Consider the following 14,606-nt stretch of genomic DNA (forward strand, 5'->3'; position numbering starts at 1 on the left):
AAAGGCACATCGGGCTACCAGTCCCTGCAATTTTGCCAAATTTGGTGGAAATGCATTCAGCCGTTCGGGCTAAAAGTGAAATCGACCGCCTTATGGAAATTAACATGGGGAAAATGCATTTTGGGACCCCCCTTTTATCTCGGCCCCCGCTTGACGAATCCCCCCCAAACTTTCAGGGAAGGAACGGAACGCCGCGAGGCCATTTTGAGGAAATTTTCAGTCAGATTCGTCAACCGGCGTCAAAGTTATTCCAAATAGAATTTTGAGATTTAACATTGAAAAAAATCCTAACTATAACTACCTAATATAATATATTAGGTAGTTATATATATATATATATATATATATATATATATATATATATATATATATATATATATATATACATATATATATATATATATTCACTGAAAAAACCATAGGTTTTAAACCCATTATAATTAGGACGTAGCATTTAAAAAACTATGAAATTCACTGAAAAAACATAGGTTTTAAACACGTTATAGTTAGGAAATAGCATTTACAAAACCTATGAAATTCACTGAAAAAACCATAGATTTGACACATGTTATAGTTAGCTGGACATTTCACTGATATAAAACCTTCAGCTAACTATAACTCGCGCGCCCGCAATGCACTGCTGATGACTTCACATATTACATCACTCATGACATCATCTATTAAATGGGTTAGTTCTGAAAATTACATATATTTTATATATGTATATCTGAAGGTTGGTGGAAGAAGAATTGAGTATATAAGTGTATAAATGGTTGCTTTTTTGGTGAAAAATAGATTGTATAACTGACTGATTAAGTATATCTTAATGAGTACATGGGTTAATGAGTAATGTTTAAATATATACATATCTGTATCAGTCTGTCAGTTTCTGTTTAAGTGGCTGCATGTGTTGGTGAGTAGCTATATGACTGATACATTATGTCTATATAGGTTATTGTTTGTTTGATTATTAGTGAGAGTGTCTAAGTGTTAATATGCTACATTAGGAGATCTTACATACTGCATACATGCATGAATGAGTGACATACTGTTTCTATATGTTGTAGGCAGCATATGTCCTACACTGTATGGGTGAATAACACTATGTGGGTAGTAGATATATAGGTTATTATTTCTTTCTTTTCTGTATGAATGTATATATTAATGTGTAAGTGAATGAATTACGTTTTTATTAGTGTTTTTCTGACTAAGTACATATGTTTTAAAGTAATACATATAAGTTATGTGTGAGTAACTCTATGGTTGAGTGTCGGTGTGTAACAGGATGATTTGGATGTAACAATGTACAAGAACATATGATGACTGAATATATATATGAGTCACTGTATTTAATGTATGAGTGACTGTATATGTGTGTTCATGAATCAGTGGTTGTGTGTATATATTTTCAAATTACTGAATAGGTGTGTTCTAAGTGGCATTGGTATGCTTATTGTATTTAAAATGTTATTTTCTATTTTTGAGTGTGTGTAATAAAGATTAGATTACGGTGAGTAAAGGTCTGTCACTCTTCTACAAAAATGATGTCATACGTGATGTCATTTTAGATGTTATCAGTGATGTCATGAGTGATGTCTCTGACCATGTCATGAGTGATGTAATATGTGAAGTCATCAGCAGTGCATTGCGGGCGCCCGAGTTATAGTTAGCTGAAGTAACTATAACGGGGGAATTTCAATGGTTTTATATCAGTGAAATGTCCAGCTAACTATAACATGTGTCAAACCTATGGTTTTTTCTGTGAATTTCATAGGTTTTGTAAATGCTATTTCCTAATATAACGTGTTTAAAACTATGGTTTTTTCAGTGAATTTCATAGGTTTTTTAAATGCTACTTCCTAACTATAACGGGTTTAAAACCTATGGTTTTTTCAGTGAATTGCATAGGTTTTTTAAATGCTAATTATTAACTATATCGTGACTGCAACCTATAGTTTTATCAATAAATTTCAGCAAATGTTTTTATCCGAATAAAAAATTTTTCTTGACTGGCAGAGTTGTTTAGGGACTCCTTGTAAAGCTCTAGTGGATTAGGGAGTCTCTACCTTGCCTTATTTTGAATGTTTTGAAATTTGTCAGTAAATGGAGGAGATTGCCTTTGTAAACTTTCGTGCGTGACCGGGTGCGCGCACCCCGCTATATATTTCGGAAAAACATTGGATTTTTCGACCCATCAAGTTTCTTCATAGACCCCCCAGAGAAGTTGTAGTAGGTCAAGGAGACTGTACCTTGCCTTCTTTTTAACATTTGGAAACTTTTCACTAAATGGAGCCGAACGCCTTTTTGCGCACACACCGGTATTTTTTCAAAAACATAAAAGGTTTTATACTTGAACAATATTCTTTTTGGAGCCCCCTGAGAAGATGTACAATATCAGGGTGTGTTTAGCTTTCCTTCTTTTCACGTTTTGAAACTTCAGTAAATTAGACCGATACTTCCAAATGACGTACGTGACCGGGTACAGTCACCGCGTACACGTCCTAATGCGCGCATGCCAAGTCATGTGACTCGAAAACAACACTTCCAATTGGTTCTTAGAAGTTTTTGTTCTGGAATTTTCACGGACCCCACCCACTTCCTTCACTATCTTTTTTACTCTCAAGGGAGAAGAGCGTTTTACATCTTTCCAAAGACTTTGGTGAAATGGCTGCCGCACAGAATTCATCTTCTGAATCTGAAGAAAATTATCGGCTACCTTTAACAAAAAGGAAGAAATCTTTCATCTGGCAATTTTTTACTTTTCCTAAGGAACAAAAAAAAGTGAATGCGCCCAAAGTTACTTGCACAATATGTAACGCAGTTCTTTCAAGAGGAAATCCTTCGAAAAAGTATTCCTTTTCGATACATACGATGAAGAAGCATGTGAGACAAGTGCATCCTGAGAAATTTGCACAGGCATCTACAAGAGCTCTGGCAACACAACTACCATCAGCTGTGGCCAGCACATCATCTGGAGGATGACCTGCATCTCCATCCAGTGCACAGATGGACTTGAGACCATATTTGTCATCGGTGCATATGAAATGAAACTTGTGTGCAGAAATTATTGTGTACGGAGAGCAGAGCCTCACTCTTATTGAAAAAAGAATTAATGATCATCAATGCTTCGACAGAAGATGATTTCTTTCATTTTATTTTGATCCTGTTTCACAGTTTTAAAAAGAAAAAAACAAAACAAAAAAAAAAAAAAGTTCTTTTCAGAACTAACTCATTGTACCAAAAAGAGCTCTATTCACAAGCTGAAGAATCGACGCTTTTTTTCAGGGCAATTATGCAAAAAAGCGACGATACTTGGGGCATATTATGAAGGAGACGTAATACATTATCATCGGGTTCATCGGCAGGACACTGCCGATAAAACGACGATAATGGCCTTCATAGTATGTTCTACGAATTGCAATCAAAACCTATGCTAGTTGTCTTTATATCTAACATTAGGTTCGATTGCAATTCATAGAGCATATTATCAAGGCCGTTATCGCCGCTATATAACCACTGTGCTAAGCAATAAAAATCAGTCGAAATGCATGATTATTGCTGTAAAGTCAGCAATATTCATGCATTATCGAGCTACTGCTCTTAGTCATGTTATCCACCTACCATTGAGTAACATAGCTAAGAACTGCTCAGGGGCAGGTGTTAGCTTTTGAAGATATTCACGCTTAGCGCAAATATCTCCAAAAGTGGGTAATTGGAGATAGCAATGTTACCGATTATTTCCAGTCACTAACATCTTGGCACGCCCACTTTGCATGTCATTACTGATAAATATCACTGACAAACAAAGTGGGACCCAAGATGGTTGCTATCTCCTACTAGATGTCGCTAACTGGTGTTTGCAACAGCTAGGTAATAGCCAGATAATTGTATCTCTGTTTTTTTTTAAAGCCAAAAAAGCGGAGATAAACTCCCTTGATAATATGCCCCAAAGTTCTTTAACACACATCATTTACCTCCAATGTTTTCATATATCAGCGTTGCTGAACTGACTCAGTGAAATGTTGCTGATTTCATAAAATCACTTTTAAGGCGCTCCTTGTGACAGTGCAGCCAATCCTGCGTGGAAGTGCTCACATAAAACATGACAGTGGTATGACCAGGATAGACAAAGAAATAACACAGTGATGGAAAAAATTTTTTATTTTTTAAACTTACCTAAGAAATAGTAACAAAGTACAACTACATTTCTTTAAAAAACATAGTATCTGTGGAAGAAAAGTAAAAATAAGGTTATAATGAACATTTCATAAAACAAAACAAAGTAGAAGTGAATGAAACAGAAAGTTAAAGAAAAAAAGACTGAGGGAGAGTAAGAGACAGAGACAGAATGTGTAGTATATAAATCAATGAGTAAGATAATTAATTGTAAGAGATAATAGCACTGAAGGAATGACTGTATAAACGAAAGTAAAGTGAAAGAGAAAATGAGACTATGATCAGTGTTAGTACACAAAATAAACAGTCTCTTAAAGAAATGGACTAAGAGTACGGGAATGTCTTAAAGAGATAGATAAAATAAAGGAAGAACAGTAAGAGAAACAGAGTGAAAAAGGGTGAGTAACAGAAGATGAACGGAGTAGAAACAGACAAGGACTGTAAGAGACAGATAAATAGAAATTAAGTAGGGTAAGGGAAGTAAACTATAGATTTAAGTTTAGGAATTGAGCATAATTAATGAAAGCACAGTAAAGGAACAAATATTAAGGTACGGTAAGAGAAAGGAATTAAGATTCAAGAAACAAAGGTGATACAGGATCCAGTCACTATGAGACAAAGGAAGTAACAAACTGAAGAGATAGATAGACTGAATGAAATAGTGACAGAAAACATGTAAAAGAAACAGGATAGATAATTAAACAACGCAAAATGTGGATGAGTTAAAGGGAATAAGTGTGACTGAACAGCACTGACAAAGAAAGGGGATGAAAGGAATAAGGATAAGAGAGAGGCAGAGGAAACTTTAGGATATTATTAGTAGTACTTACCTTATAAATGTAATATCTGTGGAAGACAATAAACAAATCTGTTATAATACATATTTCTAAATCCAATGTAACAAAGTAACTTAGACAACATATTACATGGTTTATTTTTGCTGTCCTCAGAATATATTGATTTTCACTATGAACAGTGATTTCAATAGTTATCATCATGTAATAGCGGGGGAAAAAAACACAATCTAAATGATTGTGTTTAAAAAACCTGTACAAGATCTCTATACATAATATAAATACCTGAAAAAAACATGTCTTAAATGTTTTTCTCTAATTCGCAATTTGTTGAGTAAGCACAGTACATCTTCCACAGTTACAAACTAATTAAACCATACCACTTATTTTTAAATACCTCTCAACAAAGTTCCGTACAAGTATGTTCTTAAAACATTTATCTCAAGTACACATTTTCTTCTCTCATACTTTTCCGCTTGGGCAAATAGTATGAGTTCACTCGTTATTTAATACCTCTCAACAAACTTCCGTCCAAGTATGTTCTAAAAACATTTATCTCAAGTACGCATTTTGTTGTCTCATACTTTTCCGTGTGGCTAAATAGTATGAGTTAAGTAGTTATTTTCTCAAATTACTTAATCGTAGTCTTATCCATTCTTTTCTCAACCTTTCGAGTAAAAATTCCAACGTGTTCTGTACCATCAAACATTAAGTAAACTTGTACCTGATGCTATCACTATGCCAAATACAAGTTTCATTTCTATATTTGCACACCCTCAGTCACATGATATTTCTAAACAACATAGTTTCATATCTTTACAGTATTAATCTTCCTACACCAAGTAATTTTACTGAAATTTGGGTAGCAAAAATAGCAGGTAAGAATTAGTTAAGTCAAAAGGCAAACGTTTCTTAAAACTCAATTGACTATCATTACAGAGCGTCCAGCCTGTTGGAGACTTCAAATAAGCTGTGTAATGTCCTGATGATGTTGAAGGCCCTTCATGAAAAATAATGGCTACAGTTACAAATGTTCTCCTAGAAATAGATATTTGAGAAGCCACAACATTTTTAATTAAAGTTGACAATTTACTCCCATCAGCTCTGCATCGTTGAAACATTAAAATTACATATTGTCCAAATCTGTGGATAAATAATGTTGATAACATTTCAGAGTTACATTGAGAGCAGACCATGTTCTGATGCGCATCTTTAACTAGTTTATTAAAGGACACTGCTTTACAGTTTGGTAAAGGTAAATATATAAATCTTTCAGTGTGTATATCAGTACTACTTGAAAATGAACAATTATCGCAATTATGTTCCCATTTATAGGAAAGGCCAAAAAGACTATCAATATCTACACCTACATCTTCCAAAAATGTAAGCATATACATAATAAATTCCTGACAATCTTGCTGAATATTCTGAGAAAATTGATTTAGTCCTGCACATATGTCTAAAACATTCCTTAGTTCTGAAACACTTGCTACTTCACTATTACCACTGCTACGTTTTTCAAAGACAGAATTTAACGAACAACAAAATGTTTGCTCCCAATTTTGTACAATCTGTTGCAGTACCTTTTTTAGAAAAAAACAACATTAACCACTACATTTGCATAGCAGTTGACACCAGACTTGTTTTCAAATTTAAATCCAACAAACTCTTCAATACTAACCTTTTTCTTACTGTTACCAATGACAGCTACATCTTTTTTCTTCGTTTTTCTACTACTTCAGTACATTTTTCCTCATTTCTCCTTTTCTGGCCAACCATACACTTTTGAATTAAAGGATATTGAGGTAAACTTGGAGCATATTCTCTTCTTAACCTATTATACTCCTTCACACAATTTAGATCTGCACTAATCTTTGTCTCATCAAAATCAATTAGATAAAGTCCACATAAAGTTCTAACTCGAGATAAAGCAACATACGCCATACCCTCTTTGAATAGAGTGCTTCCAATATTTACCAAAGCAGAATCTACACTTAAACCTTGAGATTTGTGAATAGTCACTGCATATGCCAAACAAATTGGAAATTGCTTCCGACGGACATATAAGTCTTTCACAAGCAAAAAACGAGTTTAACAGCGACTGACTTGTTGAACTTCCTCAATTCCATCAAATTTGATTCTTAAAAATTCAATCTCATCTCTATTTGGGTAATTGACAAAACCAACAACATTACCCATTGCTCCATTCACCAAACCTCTTTTTACATGTAAATTTCTCCGTAAAATAATCCAACAATTTAAACATACATACAGAATCTTTTCTAAGCTAGCAGTTTTAGATATAGATTTCTGAAGAGAATCCAATTTTAACTTCAACTTTTCAGACAAAACAATAGTACTACCTTCATGCTCTATTCTATCTTTAGCTTCCAGTTTCTTAATTTCTTGATTTTCTAACTTCAACATTTTTTCATTGAAAACCGAACATTCTTTGAGAGTTGGTATCAAGCATATGACTGAATTATCTGCTACCTCATTACTAAATAATTTCTCAGGTACATTATCTTCATTAGGAAACAGCTTGGAAAGTAATCGTGTTCGTAGAGTTTCTTTCGCATCTTCAGTTAGTTTTCCAATCCTTATATCTTGAAGAATATTTCCATATGTAGTATCTTTTGCCTGTCGCATATTTTGAATCAGTTCAGTATATTTGAAATGTGACCATATATTAACATTTCCAGTACTGCCCAGGCACTTTCTGGTCTCTTCATGCATAACAGTTTCGAATACATGTTGTCCTTTCACAGGAGGTAGCTGCAGTAGATCTCCAAAAACTATGACATGTTTGCCTCAAAATAACATATCATACTCTGTCTTAAGTATCTGTTGCATTCTTAAATGCACAAAAGCAAGCATTTAATTGGATACCATGCTTACCTCATCAATACTGAGAAGTTTCATTTTTTTAAGGACATAAGAAACTTCACAAGAAGCTTCTCCAGATAGCTTGTGATATTGTAATTTATTTTCGTGTTCAACTGGCAGCATCAGTAAACGATGTAAAGTAATACCTTTAATATTATGTGCTGCCAATCCAGTTGGAGCAGTAACAACACAAGACAGTGTTGACTGAGTTCTTTGCTGTAGATATGTAGTAATTCCTTTAATTAGGAAACTTTTACCAGTTCCAGCTTCTCCACTTACATATAGCCGAATAGGTTCAAATGACATACATGAGCATTCTTTTTTCTCATGACGAAAGCCATGCTCAATGTGCTCCGTCACTTCATCATATATCTGTCTTTGCTCAAGATTAAGTTGCTTATCCAATTCTTCTAAGTTTATTACTTCCTCTTAACCTTGCTGCATTGCTCTTTCCACCTCATCCATGGCAGTGGCTGCTTCATTTTGGATAATTGGTTGTCCCACTGGATCTTGACTTAACAAAGCCGAACTTTGACTATCTTGTGAACTGTCTCTAGCAATCTCCGCTGCAATTGTTACTTCTTGCTCTATTTCGTCATTCAACATTTGGAGATAATTACTGAAAACAGGACATTCTATACTACTTTTAGATGCGTTAAATGAATCTTCATAACTATCAAAGTCACCAAGTAGTTCCTCTTCTGTACGCCATGGTTTAAAGAGTTGCAAAAGAGCTAAATAGTAAAATTCTCTTTTGTCAGGTGTTTCGCAACTCAGTTTTCGGTGATTAATCAAGTGTCCTTTTCTTTGTTGGACCAAACATTCTTCATGTCCAATTACAGCGTGTACTCCTTTATCAATATTCTCTGTGATATTCCTTTTAAAACTGTAGTTTTGAAGTATTTCATACAGACAAATGTTTTCAAGCAGAGTACTTCTATTTGGATAGTATGTATCCAACATATTTGTTTTCAGAATGTCTGTACTATTCGGTTCTTTCTGTGCTAAATATTCAATTTCTTGCACAGGTTTCAGAACACGGTTTCGTGTTCATGCAAGACCCAAACTCACCCACAGGATAGTTCTTGATTTTGCATAAAGACTTGCCGATGATAAGCGATCACAACATTCATATGCTCCAATTTCTCGATGAGATAACATCTTCAAACTGTACGTATACAGTTTCTTGCTTAGGCTCTTTTCATGAGAAATGTCTTCCCACATCTCCTTCAGTTCTGTCTTTTCAGATTTGGTGATGTAAGAAGTTACATATCGAGCCACAGCAATAGAGTTGTCTGCAACATATTGTATATCCATGTTAGCGTTCCACATGGACAAAATGACTGGGTTATAGTAATTTATATCTTTGGACTCTTCACTTCTTCTTAAATAAATTGTAGGTATTTTTAGGTGACCTTCTTGTGATGTTATGTCGCAAAGATGACGTAAAATTGTTGACTCTTCCTTTTGAAAGTACCGGTCGTGCAAATCCAAAACGACATTTGGTGTAGAATTTATTCTTTGATTTGAATTTTCGCCGTCAATATTTTCCACACCGATGGCTTTGAAAGCGTAACACTTTTCCTCTTATGTTCTTATCACTTGTACTATTAGGTATGTCACAAGTGGCATATTGTTCAATAAAAGACAGTACAGTCTTATCCAAGTCTGTTCCAAATTTGGGAGCATCCTTGATCCATAATAGCATATGATTATGAGGAGCACCTCTTGCTTGATATTATTTTCGCCAAAAGAAATCCAGAACTTCACCTAGAGGTGGATTTTTCTTGTTTGTAATAAAAGACATCTATGATTAAAATATCTGCAAACATTAACCGGATCCAACGAACACAGTTCTCCAGGTGTCTAGTAATTTATATTTTCCATGTTTGCATTCGCCTCCCGAAGAAATTCAAGTAAACTTTCCCAAGCATACTCAGCACAGCTTAGAGTTAAAAACCATGTAGGTGCTCCTAAGTTTCTAAGCATGCATTTCAAATCTCCATGACGACAGTACCAATACTCATTAGTACCATGCTGACATGCCATTAAATTAATTAGGTGTGAATCCAAAACACTGTCTTTCTGTTGCACTTTATCTATAAATTCCTTTGCTGAAACATTTTGCAGATGCACTCCACTTTTTAAGATATGGTTTACTGCATAAGAAAGACCAGATAAGTCACTCTCAAACAGAAGATGAAACAAATATGGAATACATTGACGAAATCTCGGATCTTCTGCATATAATCCTGTTGTCCGGTACTCAGATGCAGGAATCTGCATAGGTCAATCATCATATCGTGTACCTTCACCTGTAGGGAATAACTGTGGAAAACAACGACCTTCCAAACTTTCTTCCCATACACTAATAGGACTTCCTTTTGCTTTTTTCATCTGAAATAATTCAATAGCATTCCCAATTGCTTCTTTGGAATGCAGTGGATGAACACTGTAATGTTCATAAATTTCTTCACTTCTGGATAAGTCGACTTTTTCAATTTGTCCAATAGACAAATTATTGTCCTCTTTTACACTTACTTCTTCTTCTTCTACGTATACATTTTTATAGTATTTATTGTTTTTGACTAAATACAACGTTGCCTTCTTGACTTTTCTAACATCCACTAAATCTTGACAGATTTTCTTACTCTTTGTAGGTACACCATTAACTAGAATAACTAGAGGTTCCTCTTCTACATTTTCAACACCAATTGTCTCCATATTTTTTTTAAATCAAGTGGCAAATTTACAACTCTACCCTTTAATCCTCTTTGTATATCTGAAGGATTTAATTTGCCATCCGAACAATAGCCTGAAAAGGATGTACACATTGAATCAGAATAGTCTCATAAGTATATAAATCCATCAGTTCCGATGGACTATTTATCAACTCAAGATTATTATGTACATCTCTAGCAGGCATTCTATTTTCATTTAATTTATTATAACCATACTTACAAATACGTTGCTCAAAACCCAAATCAAAATAGTTTTCTACCAACAAATAAGTCGCAAAATCTTTCCACTGACTATTATTTTCATCTGTACTTTTTAAAAATAAATCAACTAACCTAGTTTGACTTTTGTAATGAATGCGTCGACAACACACACAAGGAAAATTTGGTTTTTCACCTGCAATGACCTTAAACTTTGTTATTTCCTGTTCAAAAATTTTCAGTATTAAAATTTCCGACATTTTCTATCACATTTCCTTCTATAACTATATCAGTTTCTACATTGACTTCATCTGAACCAAAATAACTTACCTCAATTTCTGCACAAATCTTTTTAACATCTAATTCACATCCATGCAAAAGAGCACTATTTAACTGTTTAAGTTTAAGTGCTGGACTTTTTGCATAATACAACTTTCTCACTAATTTTCTCATTTTCGTATGATGCACTGCTAACATCCTGAAGTGATGAAACACACTCTGGCATATTTTTTTAGAAAGACAAGCCAGAGAATGGCCTTGCAGACCTATTTTTTCTCGCACTCTGCAATGGTCTAATTCTTGCAACATTACAATTTTTTTAAAGACTTTCCTTAGTGTACTTACGTAAGAAAGTGCGAAAGAAATCAATTGAATCCTGTCGTACACTGCAAATACTACTACAATTCCAACTGTAAACAGGAGCATTAGGACATCCCTCTAAAACTTCTCCAGCTATCACCTCTTCTGTATTTCTAACCACAATTTTCTCTTTCTCAATAGCACAACCATCCTTCACCTCATATGCTCGACCACTGGTGTCAACTACATGCAACAAATCGTTACTTTGAAAGTAACTCTCTTCATTAAAAAATGGCTCAGAAGTTGAAGTATGCATCCATTTCCCAGAAAACACTTTTCAAAAATTACTTCTATTTATTTGTCTCTTCCATTTACTCTTAGCTTTTAAAACTCTGATTGCCTTATTTAGGGTATTTATTCTATTAATTACTAAAATAAATAATTTTCTTTCTGTCTCAAACGCGAGCTCAACAACATCCTCTATATATTTTTTCTTCTTATAAAAAGCAGATTTCCTTTTAGAAACTTTTTCCTTTTTTAATAAATTCAAAACTACTCTGTTATAAAACATACGCTTCCTGATTTCCACAAACTGATTAGTACGTCTTTAACTGTACATATTTTCCTCACCGCTGATTTCAGAAACATTTTGCTTTTTTCTGGCATTTCTCCTTGTAGATACTGATAACTGTTTTTCCTTTTGAAGATTATCCATTGCACTTTTCCTTTGACATAACTTTATTAAGAAATCCTTGCATTTCTTACCAGGAGCACTCTTCTTTTTATCCGCCCTTTGTTGATTAGATAATTATTCTAATTCTTTCCTCTTCAAATGGTATGTCAGTTTATACAGCTTTCTTTTTTCATTTCTGGTTGGCATACTGATTTATGTTTCTGATAAAAATGACAATCTGTTAAGAAAAAAGATAACAAATATTATAGACCGCTTCTTGCATATAACATACACATTATAACCACTGGTTCATTTTATAAGTAGAATAAAGACAAAGAAACAGTCTCTGAACAGAGTAGGAAATCCTGTAGTGAATGTTGCTTCTAAATTTATGACAGTCCATAGCTGTGTCAGCATTATAGACGTATTTTCTGATTCTAATTTTTAAGGCATACAAACAGTACACTGTTTTTCAAGCACTGTAGGTGATCCTAGTACTTTACATTTTTTTGACTATAATCTCTTATACACTTCATGAAAACATGTATTCTCACTCTCAGAAAGCAGATCAACGACGAATAGTACAAGAAAACTGTGTTCAAGAATGCTTTAGTATCAAAAATAATTTTATTTATTTAAAAGTTCATATTCTAAAAGGACTTGTAGCATAATTTCATCGGGTACTTCATCAGATTCAAAATTCTTATCCTCCAAATTCTGCTCTTCCCCTTCCACCATCTCTAAATAAGCACTGTCGAATGTATTGTCCATAAAGTCCTCATTTTCTGTCTCAATATCCTCCTCAAATACTCCATCTAGTAATTCCTCGATTAGTTCATTAGCGATTTCAAAATTGAATTCACTTTGTTCAGAGTAATTCTCCATTTTTGTAATCTTTTTTGTGTCTTCTGTATCATTTTAAAAAAATATAAAGACTAAACTATATCTTTTTCATCAATAGATAACTTAAAACTACCTTTACAAATTTTTAAACTACATATATTTTCATACTTTGTAACTCATTAACTACATATATTAAGATAGCACCTTCCTCTTGTTTGAAAACAAATTGACACTATGAGCCTAGACATTAACACTATTCCTTTTTATTTTTTTAAATAATTACTGCTGTAAAACGACATCTTACTGTGAAATTTGTTTTTAGGTTTTCTGGATATTACAACTGTTGATAGACTTTATAATTGATTTTTATGGATCCATTTTCTGAGTTCACCACTACAAACTGCTATTCAAACTATATACAGTCTGAAGGGGAGGCTCACAATGTACAAATCATAACATTCTACTTCCCACAGAGACAGTTGGTTTTATGTTTCAACAGCATACTCAGCATGTGAATTTCATAACATGTACAACATTTCATGCTAACCATGAGGAACCACATCATAATAAACCTCTGCAAATGTATGTAAAACAGTGCAGACAGATAGTACAGTCACAGATATGCAGAAAAGATGCCCATCACACCAAGAGCCATATCATAATAGAGCTCTGTAAATAAAGAAAAAGGACTGCACACAGATGATACAGCATGAGTTAAAACATGAAGACTTAGCAAGAATTATTCCACGTATACAGCAGACTCTTATAGTCAAAGGATAGATGAACCAGAACTTCATCGGAAAGAACACATGGGCCAGGCCCATAAAAAGATAGTCTCAACAGACAGTGGAAAAGTATGTCAAAATACATATCTAGTGCAAGCAGATGTAGACATGGCAAAAATAGAAGATAAAATCATCCAGCAAAAGAGAAACTTTGCAAATATTCTAAAAAATCTTGCTTATTATTTTAATCTGCACCCAAAAAAATTGCCTTTCAAAAATACCAACTCACCTGAAAAAAAGAATGTGATTGTTGAAAAGTCTATCAAGTAGAAGACAGGTTGTTGCTGTTCAGCACCAAACACTATAAAAAAAGAGAAATACTGAAATGTAATTAACATATTACAGACATTTATTACACAACATACACCCATTGTAGCAAACAACAAGCCTAACAGATATATTCCCTAAGATCCTCTACCATTAGATATCCAAATGCCTAACTAAGTTCAATAATTGTTTTTTAAACACATCAAATAACCAAATTTTTCACCCAGATTTATTTTAAATCAAACTTCATTTACAGTGTAATCTCCCACACATTTCCAGGATACTACATGCAATATTTATGATTTGCACTGCTAGACAGTCTCACTTAGCATATCTGTTACCAATTTTACTTGCCAAAGTAAATCACCATGGAACACCAACATCACACTGTGTTTAAAGCATCTTTTTATATAATTTTGGGTGAATAATTTGCTTTCAAGTTTTATATTTACATTCTGCTAATTATAGTGATTTGTTTTCTTTCCTACATTTTGACAATCACTAGTTGCACAAAACTAATGACAGAGATGGAGACAGAAATAGAGAAGAAAAGAGACACAGGACAGGAGAGATACAGACCACAGGAGAGAGAGAGCCAGTAGCAGGGAGAGGAACATGCAGAGACAGACCAGCATTCAAAGCACAAATGGAGAGACAGAAAAGT

The sequence above is a fragment of the Lissotriton vulgaris genome, chromosome 6 (genome assembly GCF_964263255.1).
Source record: "Lissotriton vulgaris chromosome 6, aLisVul1.2, whole genome shotgun sequence".
Lineage (NCBI taxonomy): Eukaryota > Metazoa > Chordata > Amphibia > Caudata > Salamandridae > Lissotriton > Lissotriton vulgaris.